Below are 16,550 nucleotides of genomic sequence, written 5' to 3' on the forward strand. Positions count from 1 at the left end.
TCACTAATTTCTCCTCTGCTGAGCTACAAGTTTTCAACCTAACTGTTGTCTCGTCTTACTGCCCTGGTTTTGTTTAGCACTGTGGCTCAGATAGTTAATCTGATGTTTCAAAAAGCAGAATGTAAATAGTGTCACCCTCTTTGCCAAATATTAGCCGGGGCCACCCCCTACCTAACTGTGGGCCATGGACCCCTTGGGATCCACACACTATGCTGAAGATTTCCAAAGGGGTCTGTACCTCCATTTGAAAATTTGTAGGGGGCCACAAATAAAAAAAGGTTGAAAACCCCTGATTTACATGGATACCCCAGTCCTGGGATGGAGGTGGTCACAAACAGCTCACAGGTAATACCCTCTTGGTGGAACTCAACTCAGCACCAGTGCTCAGGTCCCAGAGAGCCACTCTGCATCAAGAATTGACTTTGTGAGAGACCAAGGCAGAGGGCTGCTCCCACAGCCCCCTATACCTGAACCTCACGTAACAAAGCTAAAGTAACACAGCATGTCTTTCCAAGACTGAGCATTTGCTCACGCATGAAAAAGACTATTCAGAAAGCTGTGTAACAGTGCTGCTTGGTGCCACCTGCCCTATCTACAGATAAGAGAAGGTGGTCTGTGTTTTTGAAAAGCTGGGATATGTGGATGAGGTGCTCAGCTTTTTATTCTCTTTCTTTCTGGTGTGTGGCAAAATCTCTTTTGCCCCAACAAGCTACATGAGCATCTCTGTAGGGAAAACGAGGGTAGGAAGCTGGAGTCCCACTGGTAAGTTTTAAATCAAGTTTCTAAAAGATCTGCTCCAATTCAAACAGGAGTCACTTTGGGGGCGTTCAGTTACCTGTGTTACACAGGAGATCAGATGCGATGGTCACAGTGCTCCTTTCTGGCTTTATGCGCCTCCATACCAGCTGGATAAATCCTCAAGCAGGTGCCGGGGGGGGGAGTTTCCTACCAATGTGTGGGGTTCTCTCACCCATTTGCCATTTGACTGGCATTGCTGTCTTCCTGTCCCTTCCCTGGGCATATGCCCAGTTTTAAATCGTGGCTTTTGATGATTTCTGCTATTCTGAGGCAGTGTCTTTCTCTGTTGGCTAGGAGAGTCAAGGGGGGGACAACTGGGGAGGCACAAGTAGGCCCCGGGTCACACAGAGGCCCCCATGAGACTTTTTCAGGGCCCCTGGAGCAGGGTCCTTCACTTGCTCCGGGGGGCCTGGAAAGCTCTCAGGGCCCAGGCCCCCAGAGCATCTTCTACTCCATGGCTTCAGTGGCAATTTGAAGGCGGGTCATCTTTCCGCTCTGGGACCCGCCACCGAAGTGCCCCGAAGACCCGCAGTGGGGGGTCCTTCCGCCCTGGGCAGCCCTGCTCTGGGTTTCTGTCTCCCTGGATTGGATGAACTGACCATCCCTCTCCATTTGCACTCTGAGGCTCTGCTCTTGCTTTGCACACTTAACCCTGGAGGAGTCTTACTGGATAAAGCAGGTGCCTACCGTAGTTTCTCTTCAGAGCAGTGTGGCCTAGTGAATCTAGCAGTGGACTGGGTCTCAGGAGATCTAGGTTCTGTGCCGGCCTGGGGCAGGTCTTGTCGCTTATCTGTGCCTCAGTTTCCCCCTCTCTAAAATGGGGCTAATGAGACTCACCTCCTCAGTAAAGTGCTTTGAGATCAACTGATGACAAGTTCTATATGGGAGCTCGCTATTATGAGCAGCCTCTTTATTCTATAGAACACTCTCGATACCTTCCCCTTCCCTTGTAGGGTTTCATTGCTTCCAGGGGCACTTACTGAGGCATATCCATTTATGGGGCTTGCAACGTAAGACCTGAGTTTGTTCTGGGCCAGGATTCCTGGTTTCCTCGGACGGCTGGGTGCTGCGGCATGACTGTCCTTGAGAACAGACAGTTTCTTTCAGGAGCAATGAGAGGAGAACTGGCCCCTGGGAGCCATTCAGTGCTAGACCTGGATCCGAGCAGAGCTGGTACATTCTCAATCTACAGCCTGACCCTTCAGCCATTAGTATGTATTTTTTCTATACAGGTAGCAGCTAGGAACCCATGGTCCAGCCCTGCATTGTGCCAGGTGCTGTCCAAACACGCAACAAAAAGTTGGTTCCTGCCCCAAAGAACTGACAGTCGGTGTGTACAACAAGAGAGGGCAGGCGGACACACATGGACAGACAGGGCAGGACAAGGAGGCAATGAGACAGTATTGTCAGCATGAAGGGCAGTGGCTTCAGAACATCCCCTACCTAACAGTTGTCTCGTGACATTGCCCTGCCTGTTTGCATGCCATTTCTCTTCACGTTAGAACAGCTGGAGGGGGTCTGATGGCCTTGGTTTACCCCACTCCTGTTTGGTAGCAATTTGTGGGATCCCTGAGGTGCCAGACTCAGTCGGGAGGGGAACTAGGCCACACTTTTTCGGGAAGAAAACTTTTTCCTCCCCAAAAGCACATATTTATGTCAACTGTAACCGTTTGCAATAGTTTATGTCAAATTAATGTCCCCCCCCAAAAAAAGAAAGAAGAAACAATCAAAATGCAACATTTCTAGTCTTCGATTTGAAACTACCTTTCACTTCGAAATTTGACTTCCATTTTATTTTATTTTTAAAAAAGAAGACGGTACCAAACTCAAACCCAGAACGAGCCTTTCGGTTTGGGCTGAAGTGAATTCTGTTGTTTCTTTTCACTGAAAAATGAAAAGAAAATTTCATTGTGGCGCAGCAGGACTGGATTTATTTTCTATGGTTTGGCACGGCTCCTGCACCACAGAACCAAGTGCTGCCCAGCTCTAGTCTGAAGCAGCCTCACCAGCCAGCAGATCCTGCCCCTTGTTCTAACCAGGGGTCGGCAACCTTTCACAAGTGCTGTCCTGAGTCTTCATTTATTCACTCTAATTTAAGGTCTCGCGTGCCAGTAATACATTTTAGTGTTTTTAGAAGGTCTCTTTCTATAAGTCTATAATATAGAACTAAACTATTGCTTAGTAAATACCTATTGTAAAGTAAATAAGGTTTCAAAATGTTGAAGAAGCTTCATTTAAAATCAAATTAAAATGCAGAGCCCCCCAGACCAGTGGCCAGGCCCTCGGCAGTGTGAGTGCCACTGAAAATCAGCTCGTGTGCCGCCTTTGGCACCTGTGCCATAGGTTGCTTACCCCTGATCTAACCTGAGCCACGGGGCTGCCTGGCTGGATCGGCCTTTCGCTGTGATGCAGTTAGCGAGTTGCTCCCAACTCTGCTCACCATGGATCACTCAGGAGCTGCTTGGGCTGAGGGGTCCCCCTTGTGTGTACCTCCCAGGGAGCCTGTCCCCTCTCTCCAGCACCCTATGATGGGGCTGCATTCAGAGGAACTGCCTCCCACTTGATTGGCTGCCCAGAGGACGAATGCTGAAGCTGAGAGAGACCGATGCTACCTGAAGAACCCCTCAGGTCCTCAGGTTTCACTCGTGACCATCTGACAGCAGCAGCTGTCCTGCCAGCAGGCACCAGCTGAGCCAAAGCCACTCACACTCTCGGAGTCGAAGGAGAGTGAAAATCTGACCCTAAAAGCTCTTTCCTTGGGACACTGCTTTTTCCATCAAAAAGTAAGTAATTGATTAAGACCTGGGTTGCTGCCAGGCAGCCGGTCAGTGTCTCGGAGCTTTTTCTCCCTAGAGTAGCACAGATACTAACTAACAAGCCCCCACTCTCCCTGTGCTTTGCCTAAATGACAGTGCAGCCTGAGGGCTCTCGCTACCCTGCTCTTGGTAGCTTAGCACTGTGACGTCCCTGGGGTCTCGTTAGGAGCCGACAGTGTCTGGAGAAACATTGCTTGGTTGTGCTTTTTCTGCCATCAGGTGACCCTCGCTCCAGACTTGGTCAGTCATGTTAGGAAAAGAGGAGAAAGTCCTTGCAGAGAGTGGCAATAAACAGAAAGCAGACAGTAAATACAGACTTACTTGGACTAACCAATCCCAGTTGTCCCACTAGGACACAGACCCTGATGGCTGCAAACTGACTGGTCTAATTAAGGGGTGGGGGCAGAAATTACACTTCTATTCCATCTTCCTTCTGCTGAAGCACACAGCTCAAAACACAGCTTTAAAGTCAGAAATCCCCTGGCTCCTGGCTTCTCCTCCTCAAGTTCTAAATATAAACTTTGGCCAGTCCAAGCCGGAGGTTTCATGAAAGGTCTTCAGGCTGCCCTGGGTAGGGAGAGTTTGCTGCATCTCCTTTTGTGGAAGAGATCCATTGGCCCCCTTCTGCGCTAAAGTTGGGCCCCGTGGGAAAGTGCAAAGAGCCCCTTGCGGGGAAGGTCATGAGGAGAGAACAATTTCTGCGCTGTTGCGAAATGGCATAAGGTGACGTGCCAGGAGAAGACGCCATTTGAAGCTATTGCGAATCATCTCCTATTTCCCAGCCAAAGATTCCCTGAGCCTGCAGTGCGTGGTGTGTACACAGGCAGCTGATCCCTCCCAGGGCCATGGGTCCTGGTGCCGGGATAACACGGAGAGGGCGGAGGGTAAAGAGAGGCAGAATTAGGAGAGGGGAAGAAGGGAAATAAAGGACTGGAGTGAGGAGGGGGAAGGGGAAAAAGAAGAGAGGATGACTGAGAAAGGCAAGAAGGAAGGGGCTGAAAGAGGGAAACCCAGCTGGGAGGGGGCCTGGGAATAAATCACAGATTGGATAGATTCTGCATGGGACTCACTCACACCTAATGACAATTTTCACATGCCTGCTGCATACACAAGGGGCCATGCAGCTACCGAATATGCAAGCAGTAATGCACATATGGTATATGCACGGGGCTATGAATCCGCCTCAGATGCAAGGGTTGCTGCACCTGTTGTATACATAAGAGGCCCTACACCTGTTGTGCGTGCAAAGGGCTGGGTACCTGTTTTATGCAGCAGGGGCCAGACAACTGCTGTGTATGCAAGGAGTGATGCACTGGCTTTATACACAACAGGCCATGCACCTGCTGTGTATGCAAGGGGTGATGCATCGGCTTTATACATGACGGGCCGGACACCTGCTGTGTATGCAAGGGGTGATGCACCAGCTTTATACACAACGGGCCAGACACCTGTGGTGTATCCAAGGGGCCAGGAACCTCCTGTGTACCTGGAACCTGCTGCATCCCTCAGGCCGTTGCCCTGTTCCATAAGACTTTTCTGCACTCTCCTTTGGAAGCCAGCCTTTAACTTCATTTGTGGCCTCTCGGTCAATTCCCCCAGTGGCAGTTGTTTTAACCCCCACCCAGTGGGACTGAGAACCAGAAAAAGTCTGCAAATAAATACACCAAATGCATGAATGAAGTGCAGTTCTGTCTGTGCCCTGGGCCTGACCCTGATGGAAACGGAGTAAGTTCGGGAACAGATCAGATCCTCAGTGCACAAGAGGTTTAAAACCTGGCTGGAGAAATCCCTGGAGGAGACAACTCTGCACTGGTGCCCAGAACTGGATCATCTTCTCCATCTCTCATGTATACTGTGAACTGGGAGAGGAAGCAGTGAAACCAGTGCGAGTTAGGCACCCAAATACTTGTGTGGCCCATTGGGACTGGGCAGGGCATGCACAAGCCCCTGGGGGGATTCCCCGAGCAGGAGCAGCAGGTCTTGTGCTGCCCCCTGCCCAGTAGCCCTGGGGAAGGGGTGTGCTGTGGATGTGGCTGAGGATACACAGTGTGAATTGGGGTTGTGAGGAAGAGGGGCTGGAGCACTCTGTGCCCTGGTAGGTCTAAGCTATCATGCAGCCCATGTGGGGCAGTTGCAGTATGTTAGAGCGGCCCAGGGGGCTGCTCTGCCTTATGCCAGGGGCTGCACTGCAGCGGGAGCAGCTCACAACAGTGGGTGATTTGTTGTAGGAAGATCTTATCTGCCCTCACCATTCTGAGCTAGCTAATACAGAGCGGGCCTCGAGCCCATTGGCGAGGGTGTGTGGGTTTAGGGGGCTAGGCAGATGCTAGGCTCAGGTCAGCAATGGAGCCACGTGTTGTCTAGCCAGGGCCTGGAGCAGCCTGCTGCATGGGCAGTATTTGGAAAACAAATGGGGGCAGTGTGCGGTGGATGGGGAGGGTGCTGTGGGCATAGACTCCCATCTCAGGTTGGTAGGTGGCTTCCCAGCCTCTAGAGCAGTGTGCAGAGCATTTTCAGGGTGGGTCTGTGGCGCCTCGTTGAGGATTAGGTGGGGAGAGTGGCCAGGTGGAGGGATCCAGGCTCCCCTTAAGTGATGGGAGATTAACTGATTAGCACTTCCTGACATGAGCATTGAACCCGGGGCACTGGAGATCCTGGGAGTGTGTTTGCAAAAGCAGGGTGCTGCAGGCAGAGGTGGCGGAGCCTTCCCAAAAGTGGGGGGCAGGCCCCCTACCCCTGAAGCTCCTCCTCTTCCCCCAGAGGCCCCACCCATGGTGAAGATGGAAGCCAGAGCAGAGCCAGGGAGCCTGAACCCCCCGCCCAGAGTGTCATGGGACAAAAGCAGCCACCAGACAGTGTCCCTGTCTCCTGGACTCCCTGCCCAGGGCAAGTGGAGGGACCCAGGCTCCCCATAGCTGCCCATGCGGCTTTTACCCTGACGCGGCTCCAGCCAGGGGGCAGCACCTTGGAGCCACAGCCTGGCCATGGTAAGAGCCGCACAGACAGCTGTGGGGAGCTGGTGCAGACCCTCCTCCTGCCTTGGGTGGGGGGCCTGGGAGGTGAGGACACGGGCCGGGAGCTGCTCACAAGCCCCCCAGCACCCTGGGCAGGTGGAGGGTCCGCACCAGCTGCTGTCCCGGCTGGGGGGTGGACCTCGGGGAGAAGAGAGGGGAAGGGGTGGGATCTTGTGGCAAAAAGTGGACAGATCAGGCCCCCTGGTCTCCTTTGTTCCAACACCCCTGGCTGCGGGCACAACATCCTCTACCTCCCTCCTGCAGTTACAGCTGGGTGTGGCACCGGTGCTTTCTCAGAGCATTGCTGGGCATTGAGTCACCCAGAGGTGGCTGCATTTCTGGGTGGAGTGGTTTCTGCCTATGAAGTTTGCAAAGCACTTGGGGACTGTGTGGATGGAAGGAACTGGAGCCCCAGGTGATAGTAGCACTGCAAAGAGGCAAGTGATGCTTGGGAAGCAAAAGGCTGATGGAATTACGACTTCCCCTTTCAATGCACGGTCACTTATGCCATCCTAACTATGGAAATATGCACTTAGATTTCGATCCCCCGACATAACTGCGCTGCAACACCAACTTAATAATGCCACCTCCATGAGTGGTGTAGAGTCACAGTCAATGTAGTTAGGCCACTGGCAGTGCAATTGATAAAATGGCTCCTGGTGAGGACTCACACTGCTGACATGAGAAGCAAAGTGTAGACACGCACAACCGATGTAATTACTGCGGCGATGGCATGCTGATGTAAGTTAGGTCGGCTTCCTTGTGTAGTGTAGACATGACCTCGGTCTGAGCCAATCCGATCCCAGCTGGGATGAAAACCAACCAGAGACACAAGCCATTACTGCTGCAAAACAAAGAATTGAGGTCACTATCTGGAGAGCTGGTGACAAGAGCTAATGAGGTCAGGGAGGCTGAGATGCCCTCAAGCCTTGGTCTGGAATTACACTAAGGCCAGAACAGTGAAAAGGAACCTGAGTGTAACCCAGGATTCAGGCTTTGTGGCCATGAGGCAGGGAATAGGTGTAGAGGTGTCTTGTCAGTGCTGTGGTGGGGCTTGGGGGTAGGCTTAACATGCTGAGCTCAGTTGTGCACCTTGAGGTGGATGCTTTCATGGCCCCTCAGAATCTCATCTCTGGAGCTTCCTGGCTTGGGACAAAATCGTTAGAGAACATTCAGGAACCTCCCCCAAAGGTGCCAGCTCCTGCAAAGAACAATGGGGGTGGCTTTCTCCATCCCAATAGCTGGGGACAAAAATTGTCCTAGGTCAATTGCAGATTGGTGGCCATTTGGATGGAGTGGAGGGCGTCTCTTCATCTGCTGGTGTCTGGTGGGTACGAAACCATCAAACCTAAATAAAGTGGAGATGTGATATACCTTGATTTTAGTCAGGCTTTTGACACCATCCCACATGACATTCTCATAAACAAACCAGGGAGATGTGGTCTAGATGAAATTTCTATAAGGTGGGTGCACAACTGGTTGAAAGACTGTACTCAGAGAGTAGTTAGTGGTTTGCTGTCAAACTGGGAGGGCGCATTAGTGAAGTCCCACTGGAATCAGTTCTGGGTCCAGTGCTGCTCAATATTTTCATTAATAACTTGGATAACAGAGTGAAGAGCATGCTTATAAAAGGACAGGATTAGAATTCAGGATGACTGTGACACAGTGGAGAATTGGTCTGAAATCAAGAAGATGAAATTCAGTAAAGACAAGTGGAAAGTACTGTACTTAGGAAGGAAACATCAGATGCACAACTACAAACTAGGGAATAACTGGCTAAGTGGTCATACTGTTGAAAAGGATCTGGGGCTTATAGTGGATCACAGAGTGAATATGAGTCAACAGTGTGATGCAGTTATGAAAAGGCTAATATCATTCTGAGGTGTATTAACAGGAATGTTGTATGAAAGACACAGGAGCTAATTGCTCTGCTCTACTCAGCCCCAGTGAGGCCTCAGCTGGATACTGCATCTAGTGCTGGGCACCATGCTTTAGGAAAGATGTGGACAAATTGGAGAGAGTCCAGAGAAAAGCAACAGAAATGTTAAAAGTTTCAGAGGGGCAGTTGTGTTAGTTGGTATCAGCAAAACAATGAGGAGTCCTTGTAGCACCTTAGAGACTAACACATTTATTTGGGCATAAGCTTTTGTGGGCTAGAACCCACTTCATTGGTTTAGAAAACCTGCCCTGTGAGGAAAGATTAAAACAACTGAGCACGTTTAGTCTTGAGAAAAGATGACAAAGGGGGAGCTGAGAACAGTCCTCAGTTAAGGGTTGTTACAAAGATGACATTGATTAATTGTTCTCCATCGCCACTGAAGGTAGGACAAGGAGTAATGGGCTTAATCTGCTGCAAGGGAGATTTAGATATTAGGAGAAACTTTGTGGCTCTCAGGGTAGCTAAGCTCTGGAACAGACTTCCAAGGGAGTCTGTGCAATCCTCATCCCTGGAGGTGTTTAAGAACAGGTTGGACAAACACCTGCCAGGGATGGTCTAGATCAGGGGTAGGCAACCTATGGCACGGGAGCTGATTTTCAGTGGCACTCACACTGCCCACGTCCTGACCACTGGTCTGGGGGGCTCTGCATTTTAATTTAATTTTAAATGAAGCATCTTAAACATTTTTAAATCCTTATTTACTTTACATACAACAATAGTTTAGTTATATATTATAGACTTATAGAAAGAGACCTTCTAAAAATATTAAAATGTATGACTGGCATGCGAAACCTTAAATTCGAGTGAATAAATGAAGACTGGGCACACCACTTCTGAAAGGTTGCTGACCCCTAGTCTAGATTTATTTGGTTCTGCCTCACCACAGGGATTGGACTCACTGACCTCCTGAGGTCCCTTCCAGCCCGACACTTCTGTGATTCTATAGAAACAAGCAAGAAAACTGAAAGCTACCTGAAAGCCCATCTCAAAGCGTGGTCCAGAAATAATCCTGAGCCGGTATCTAATAGCAGAGCTCAAAAATCGGCCTGCCAAACCAAACAAACGCCAACTCTGAGAGCATAACCCAAAGAGCAGCAAAATGGCCACCCACACCTCTGTCCTTTGCCCAGCTAACCCCCTGAGGCTGTTCTCCCCGTCAGCCCTAGATCTCTCTACTCTTGATCCAATATGAAGGCAGGCTTTTTAATAGAGGGAACTCCACACCCACATCCCACAGCTTCTCGCCTCTTGTGGTGGAAGCTGTGCGGGGCCGCAGCAGTGAACGGCCCAGAGGGGACCCTGAGGCACAGGGGGAGTCACCTGATTGCTGCCCAGAAGGAAGCTGGCTCTGGCGCATGGAGGAGCAGCCTGAGGGGAGCCCTGCAGTTTTGGGGATGCAGGAGGGTAATTCACCCTGTCCTTGTGGCCTACCGTTCAGTGACCCAGGCAGTGGCCTGGCACGGGTGAGGAATGCCCTTGAGCTGCAGCAGGAAAATTGAGGTTCTATCTCAGGTAAATCTTCAGAGCTCAGACTTGGAGGGAGCCCCATGGAAAAGAAAGATGGAAAAGACCTGTTAGGCCTCTAGATCACCGTTGAGGGCCTGGTAGGCTATCACTCTGCAGCATGTTTCCTAGTGTATTGGTTGGTCAGATTCAGCGCCCCACCTCCTGGGACTCATACAACACGCCCCACACCACAATTCTGCAGCCCAGGCTGTTGGCTCCCAGGAAGCCTTTCCTGCTTTTCCGGTTAAATCCACCCTTTTCAGGCTCATCCCATTTGTCCGAGATATTTCCCCTGCAGCATCCTAAAGTAATTCCTCTCCTCCCGGGGGCAAGCACCCCGCCAGTACTGGGGGGTGCCAGCATAGGTCTCTTCCTCCCCATCCCAGTAGTCTCTTAGTCAACCTAGACATTGTCACCCTCCAGATCTCATCCCCTTTGTACTGAGGAGCCTGGCTGGTGTAGTGCTAGGGTAGGGGCTATGTTGGGGGTGGAGAAAGGTAGACTGTGCTGGCAGATGGTCCCATAGGGTCAGCATTACCACCCAGCTGGTATTTAACCGGCATGGGCAGCTGTTTTATGGATTTGCCAGTTAAGAACATAAGAACGGCCCTACTGGGTCAGAACAAAGGTCCATAGAGCCCAGTGTCCTGTCTTCCAACAGTGGCCAGTGCCAGGTGCCCCAGAGGGAATGAACAGAACAGGGAATCATCAAGTGATCTATCCCCTGTCGCCCATTCGCAGCTTCTGGCAAACACAGGCTAGGGACACCATCCCTGCGCATCCTGGCTAATAGCTACTGATGGACCTAGCCTCCATGAACTTCTCTAGTTCTTTTTTAAACCCTGTTATAGTCTTGGCCTTCACAACATCCTCTGACAAGGAGTTCCACAGGTTGACTGTGCATTGTGTGAAGAAATACTTCCTTTTGTTTGTTTTAAAACTGCTGCCTATTCGTTTCATTTGGTGACCCCCTAGTTCTTGTATTATGAGAAGGAGTAAATAACACTTCCTTATTTACTTTCTCCACACTAGTCATGATTTTATAGACCTCTATAATATCCCCCCTTAGTCATATATTTTCTTATCTGAAAAATCTCAGTCTTATTAATCTCTCCTCCTATGGCAGCCATTCTATACCCCTAATCATTTTAGTTGCCCTTTTCTGAACGTTTTCTAATTCCAATATATATTTTTTGAGATGAGGTGACCACATCTGGACGCAGTATTCAAGATGTGACCGTACCATGGATTTATATAGAGACAATATGATATTTTCTGTCTTATTATCTATTCCTTTCTTAATGATTCCCAACATTCTGTTTGCTTTTTTGACTGCTGCCATGCATTGAGTGATGTTTTCAGAGAACTATCCACGAGGACTCCAAGATCTCTTTCTTGAGTGGTAACAGCTAATTTAGACCCCATCATTGTATATGTATAGTTGGGATTATGTTTTCCAATGTGTGTCACTTTGCATTTATCAACATTGAATTTCATCTGCCATTTTGTTGCCCAGTTCTGTGAGATCCCTTTGTAACTTTTCTCAGTCTGCTTTTGATTTAACTAACTTGTGTAGCTGCCAGAAAAATAATGTAATCTGCCAGGTTTTTTTTACGTGGGTCTAAAGATTTGCATTATTGTCACACTGCACTAGGATAGCTAATGTTCAAAGTGTCTGTGTCCAGACAGAGATTCTGCAATGTTCCCTCTTCCTCAGTTTACATGATAACAGAGAAAAACCATTGAAATACAGCACCTGTCTGCACACCAACATGCAAGCGCACTGCATAGGTGTGTGAGAGAGGGTTTGAGTCACACAAGAGTAAGGAGACATGGGATATCATCTGTGACGATGCCGTTCTGGTGGGACCCAACTGAGAGTGCCAATTCAGGACCAATTGCTTAAAACAGGGCAGTTACAGCCCTAGGCTGGGGTTTTTCCACCTCTAAGGCAAATCAAACCAGCCAGACAAAGAGGACTTTGGTTTCACCCCACTGGCTAACCACAAGTTACACAAGCAATTCCCTTAGACACTCCAGTTTCCCAGTATCACCACCAGTGCCACTCGTCCTGGGAATAAATGGTTATGAAAACCAACACCCCAATAAAAGAAAAAGGTTCTCTCAATCCCAAAGAATCAAGCCCCAGACTCAGGTCAATATACAGATCAGATCTTACCCACAAATAACTCTGTTGCCAATCCTTTAGAATCTAAAATCTAAAGGTTTATTCATAAAAGGAAAAAGATAGAGATGAGAGCTAGAATTGGTTAAATGAAATCAATTACATATAGTAATGGCAAAGTTCTTAGTTCAGGTTTGTAGCAGTGATGGAGTAAACTGCAGGTTCAAATCAAATCTCTGGAGTACATCCCCTGCTGGGATGGGTCATTCAGTTCTTTGTTCAGAGCTTCAGTTTGTAGCAAAGTTCCTCCAGAGGTAAGAAGCAGGACTGAAGACCAGATGGAGATGAGGCATGAGCCTTTTATAGGCTTTTCCCAGGTGTAAGAACACTTCTTTGTTCTTACTGTGGAAAATTACAGCAAAATGGACTCTGGAGTCACATGGGCAAGTTCCTGCATACTTTGCTGAGTTACAAGGTGTATTTGCCTTCTCTCAATGGGTCAATTGTATAGCTGATGGTCCTTAATGGGCCATCAAGCAGGTTAGGCAGCGCTAACATCAATTTGTCTGGGATGTGTCCCAGAAGCACAGCATAAGTTTGAAATACAGACAGTATAGAGCCAATACTCATAACTTCAATTACAAAATGATACATACATATTGTGACAGACCCAGGCTAGTGGGGTACAGGAATCTGGTAGAGGGCAAATATACTGGTCACTGGCTGAGTAGTTTTCTATTCCCTGAGTGAGGAGAGCAGGGGCTGCACTAGAGTAATCAGGAACTTGCTAGAACCAATCAAGGCAGACAGGCTGATTAGAACACCTGCAGCCAATCAAGGCAGGCTAATCAGGGCACCTCGGTTTAAAAAGGAGCTCACTCCTGTCAGGTGAGGAGGGAGCCAGAGGAGAGGAAGTGTGTGTGAGAAGCTGGGAGCAAGAGGTGCAAGGAGCTGAGAGTGAGAGGGGGTGCTGCTGGAGGACTAAGGAGTACAAGTGTTATCAGACACCAGGAGGAAGGTCCTGTGGTGAGGATAAAGAAGGTGTTTGGAGGAGGCCTTGGGGAAGTAGCCCAGGGAGGTGTAGCTGTCACAAGAGGCACTATAGACAGCTGCAAATTCATAAAGCCCTGGGCTGGAACCTGGAGTAGAGGGTGGGCCCGGGTTCCCCTCAAACCTCCCAACTCCTGATCAGACACAGGAGGAGTTGATCCAGACTGTGGGGGAGATCACTGAGGTGAGCAAAGCTGCCAATGAGCACAGGACCCACCAAGGTGGAGGAGGAACTTTGTCACAATATAGATAGCATAATCATAACCAGCAACCCATAACCTGGTCTTAGACACTTTATATGATCCTCTTTTCCATAAGATTTGGTGCCACTACAGGATCTTGGTTGCAACTGTAAGCAGTCAGGATGAGCTCTACCCTGACATCTGGTGGTGAATTATGGTGAGTGTGGAAAAGAATTTCAGAGGCTGATCGTGTTTGCAAAGGCACACCCACTCTGCCTAGCATAGCCCACGGCAGCCTAAAATAGTTACTTTCGAAGCTGTGGGATCCCCAATTTCTTTGTTATTGGGGCAGGAGGAATAAAGTGTTGTCACCCCGATTAAGTAAATGAGGAACTACGAAACTGTTTTATGATAAAGGGTTTCACTATTAACTAAATAGCACTTGCTAGACAAGGGACATGGGTTCCAAAACCCAGTGAATTGAGAGAGGCTGGGGACAGGTATTTGTACTTGGTGGTGTAGGTTCCTTGTGTGAGCCAGAAGCACCAGTTCCACCTACTCCTCTCTCCACTGTGGAAAATTAGAGTTGATTTTTGATTCCCTTAAGAATCTAGATACAGGTTACTGAACTGAACTCACTATGGGCTAATGGTGTACTAGCACTGGGGCTCCCCTACTGTGAGCTGAAATCACTGAAGAGTTGGAATTGCTGAGCTGAGAGAACTGAGTACCATGCTAATTAGTGGGGGAGCCTGAAGCTATACTGTGGAGCAGAGAGCTGGCAGAGCAGAATGGAGCAGTTTGTGGAGCCACAGAGTGAGTGGAGCTGAGCAGTTTGTGGGGACGGCTGGAGCCGATCACGGGACAGCTGGTGGAGCAGAGCAGCTGGCAGAGCGAAGTAGCTGTGGGACAGGTGGAGCGGCCCACAGAGCGAGCGGAGCCGAGCAGTTTGCGGGGATGACTGGAGCAGATCACGGGAGGGCTGGTGGAGCAGAGCCGCTGGTGGAGCGGAGCAGTTTGTGAGGATGGCTGAAGGAGCAGAGTGGAGTGGCTGGTAGAGTGGAGTAGTTTGTGGAGAAGGCGGAAGCAGAACCCCACGGAGAGGCAGGGCAGTTGGCCCCAGACCACGTAAGGTGCCCCTTTCTGTCCAGGCTGGCGGGGAGGCGGGACCTCTGCAGATAGACTCTCGAACTCTGGGGCTGCACTGACCCAGGACAGAGACTTTTGGATTGTGGGACTTTTGGCACTGTGGGTGATCTTTGGGTTGCTGAACTCTAGGGACATTTGGGGTATTGGACTTTGGAGTCTTGGGGTGATTTGGGAGTTGCTGGACTCAAGAGCCCAGGAAAGAGGACACAGCCCAATTTCCTGGGGTGGGTCTTTGCTCATGGTTTGGTCTAGGAACTCTAGTTGAGGTGTTTTCCCAATTTAGTGCTTGTTGTTTATCTCATATAGTTAAACCTTTTCTGCTACACCGAGACTCTGTGCTTGTGAGAGGGGAAGCATTGCCTCTTTGAGGCACCCAGGGGTGTGTGTAAGATTTTCCCAGGTCACTGGGTGGGGGCTCGAGCTGGTTTTGCATTACGTTGTAGGGAAGGGACCCCTATGTATTGAACCCGGCCCTGCTGCTATCATTTTGGCCTGACAGAAGGGTTACACAACCATGTTCTATATGGTCCCAGATTATATCAATAACATCATATCATCAATCTTATCTATATGTGTTATCTCTCTAGATACTATAAGTGGCTGTTGTGGTGAGGTTGCGGAATTGCCTTGTGGGTAGGGTTGTAGCGGGCTTGTCTTGTGGAGTGGGGGGCTGCCGGGTTTTTTTTTGCATTTCAAAGATGGTAGCCCTACATAGGGACTGCAGCTAGCCACTGTGCTTTAGAGTAGCCCAGGGAGTTGCATGCAGTGGACAATGGGCACAGCTTCAAATCAGGCCTGTGATGTCCTTTTAACAGAGAGAGTCTGACCCACACTCCACAGTGAGTTCTTTTCAAAGTCTGAGCTAATAAACAAGCCAAATGGTCTTGCTCCTGGAGCCCCCAGCCCAACCATGGAGGCCCTGTGTTGACTGTCCATCAATAGACGGATTCGGGATGGTGCATTTCTGAGTCCAGGACACAAGTTGTCTGTTACTGAGTCTGGAGCAAACAGCACTGTGGCTACGTCTACACTACAGGATAAATTCGAATTAGCTTAAACTGATTTTATAAAGTCGATTGTGCGCGTCCACACTAGGCACATTAATTCGGTGGTGTGCGTTCACGGTCTGAGGCTAATGTTGATTTCTGGAGCAGTGCACTGTGGGTAGCGACTGTAAAATAATGAGGCCAATAATGTCGCTTTGCGTCCACACTAATCCTAATCCGATATAGTAATATCGATTTTTGCGTTACTCCTCTCGTTTTGTAGGAGTACAGAAATCGATTTAAAGAGCCCTTTAAATCGATATAAAGAGCAGTGTAGTGTGGACGGGTGCAGCGTTAAATCGATTTAACACTGTTAAAATCGGTTTAACAGTGTAGTGTAGACCAGGCTTGAGTTGCCATGTTGTGGGTAACAATTGGCTGCATCTGGAATCCCGTCTGCACACAGTGTCTTGTGAAGGGAAGGCACTTGGGAAGGCACTCTGGACTAAACAGGGAGACAGGGAACCACAGATTAAAAGACCTCACCCTGGGGCTGCTGCAGCCCTGCTGTAGGACCCAGCAGTTATTTTAGCTACAGTCAAGAGCCCTGGGGGCCATGACGTTTGTGCTTTGGGCAACTTAAAGGAGAACAGGAAATTCTGATGAGATCTCATAAGAACATCAGAATGGCCATACTGGGTCTGACCAAAGGTCCATCTAGCCCAGTATACTGTCTTCCAACAGTGGCCAATGCCAGCTGCCCCAGAGGGAGTGAACCTAACAGGTAATGATCAAGTGATCCTCTCTCCTGCCATCCATCTTCACCCTCTGACAAACAGAGGCTAGGGACACCATTCCTTACCCATCCTGGCTATAGCCATTAATGGACTTAACCTCCATAAATTTATCTAGTTCTCTTTTAAACCCTGTTATGGTCCTACCCTTCACAACCTCCTCAGGTAAGGAGTTCCACAAGCTGACTATG

The 16,550-nt window shown here is 49.3% G+C and overlaps 1 protein-coding gene across 1 annotated transcript in view; it reads left to right on the plus strand.

Annotated features, from left to right (window-relative positions):
- The first annotated feature begins 3,475 nt into the window (after positions 1-3,475).
- SCN4A (sodium voltage-gated channel alpha subunit 4) overlaps positions 3,476-16,550 on the plus strand; it is a 171,853-nt gene continuing 158,778 nt past the window's right edge. The window contains exon 1 of the mRNA XM_050935059.1: positions 3,476-3,581. The gene's annotated coding sequence lies outside the window, so the exon portion shown is untranslated. The remainder of the gene's footprint in view (positions 3,582-16,550) is intronic.

Source organism: Gopherus flavomarginatus, chromosome 25 (genome assembly GCF_025201925.1).
Source record: "Gopherus flavomarginatus isolate rGopFla2 chromosome 25, rGopFla2.mat.asm, whole genome shotgun sequence".
Taxonomy (NCBI): domain Eukaryota; kingdom Metazoa; phylum Chordata; order Testudines; family Testudinidae; genus Gopherus; species Gopherus flavomarginatus.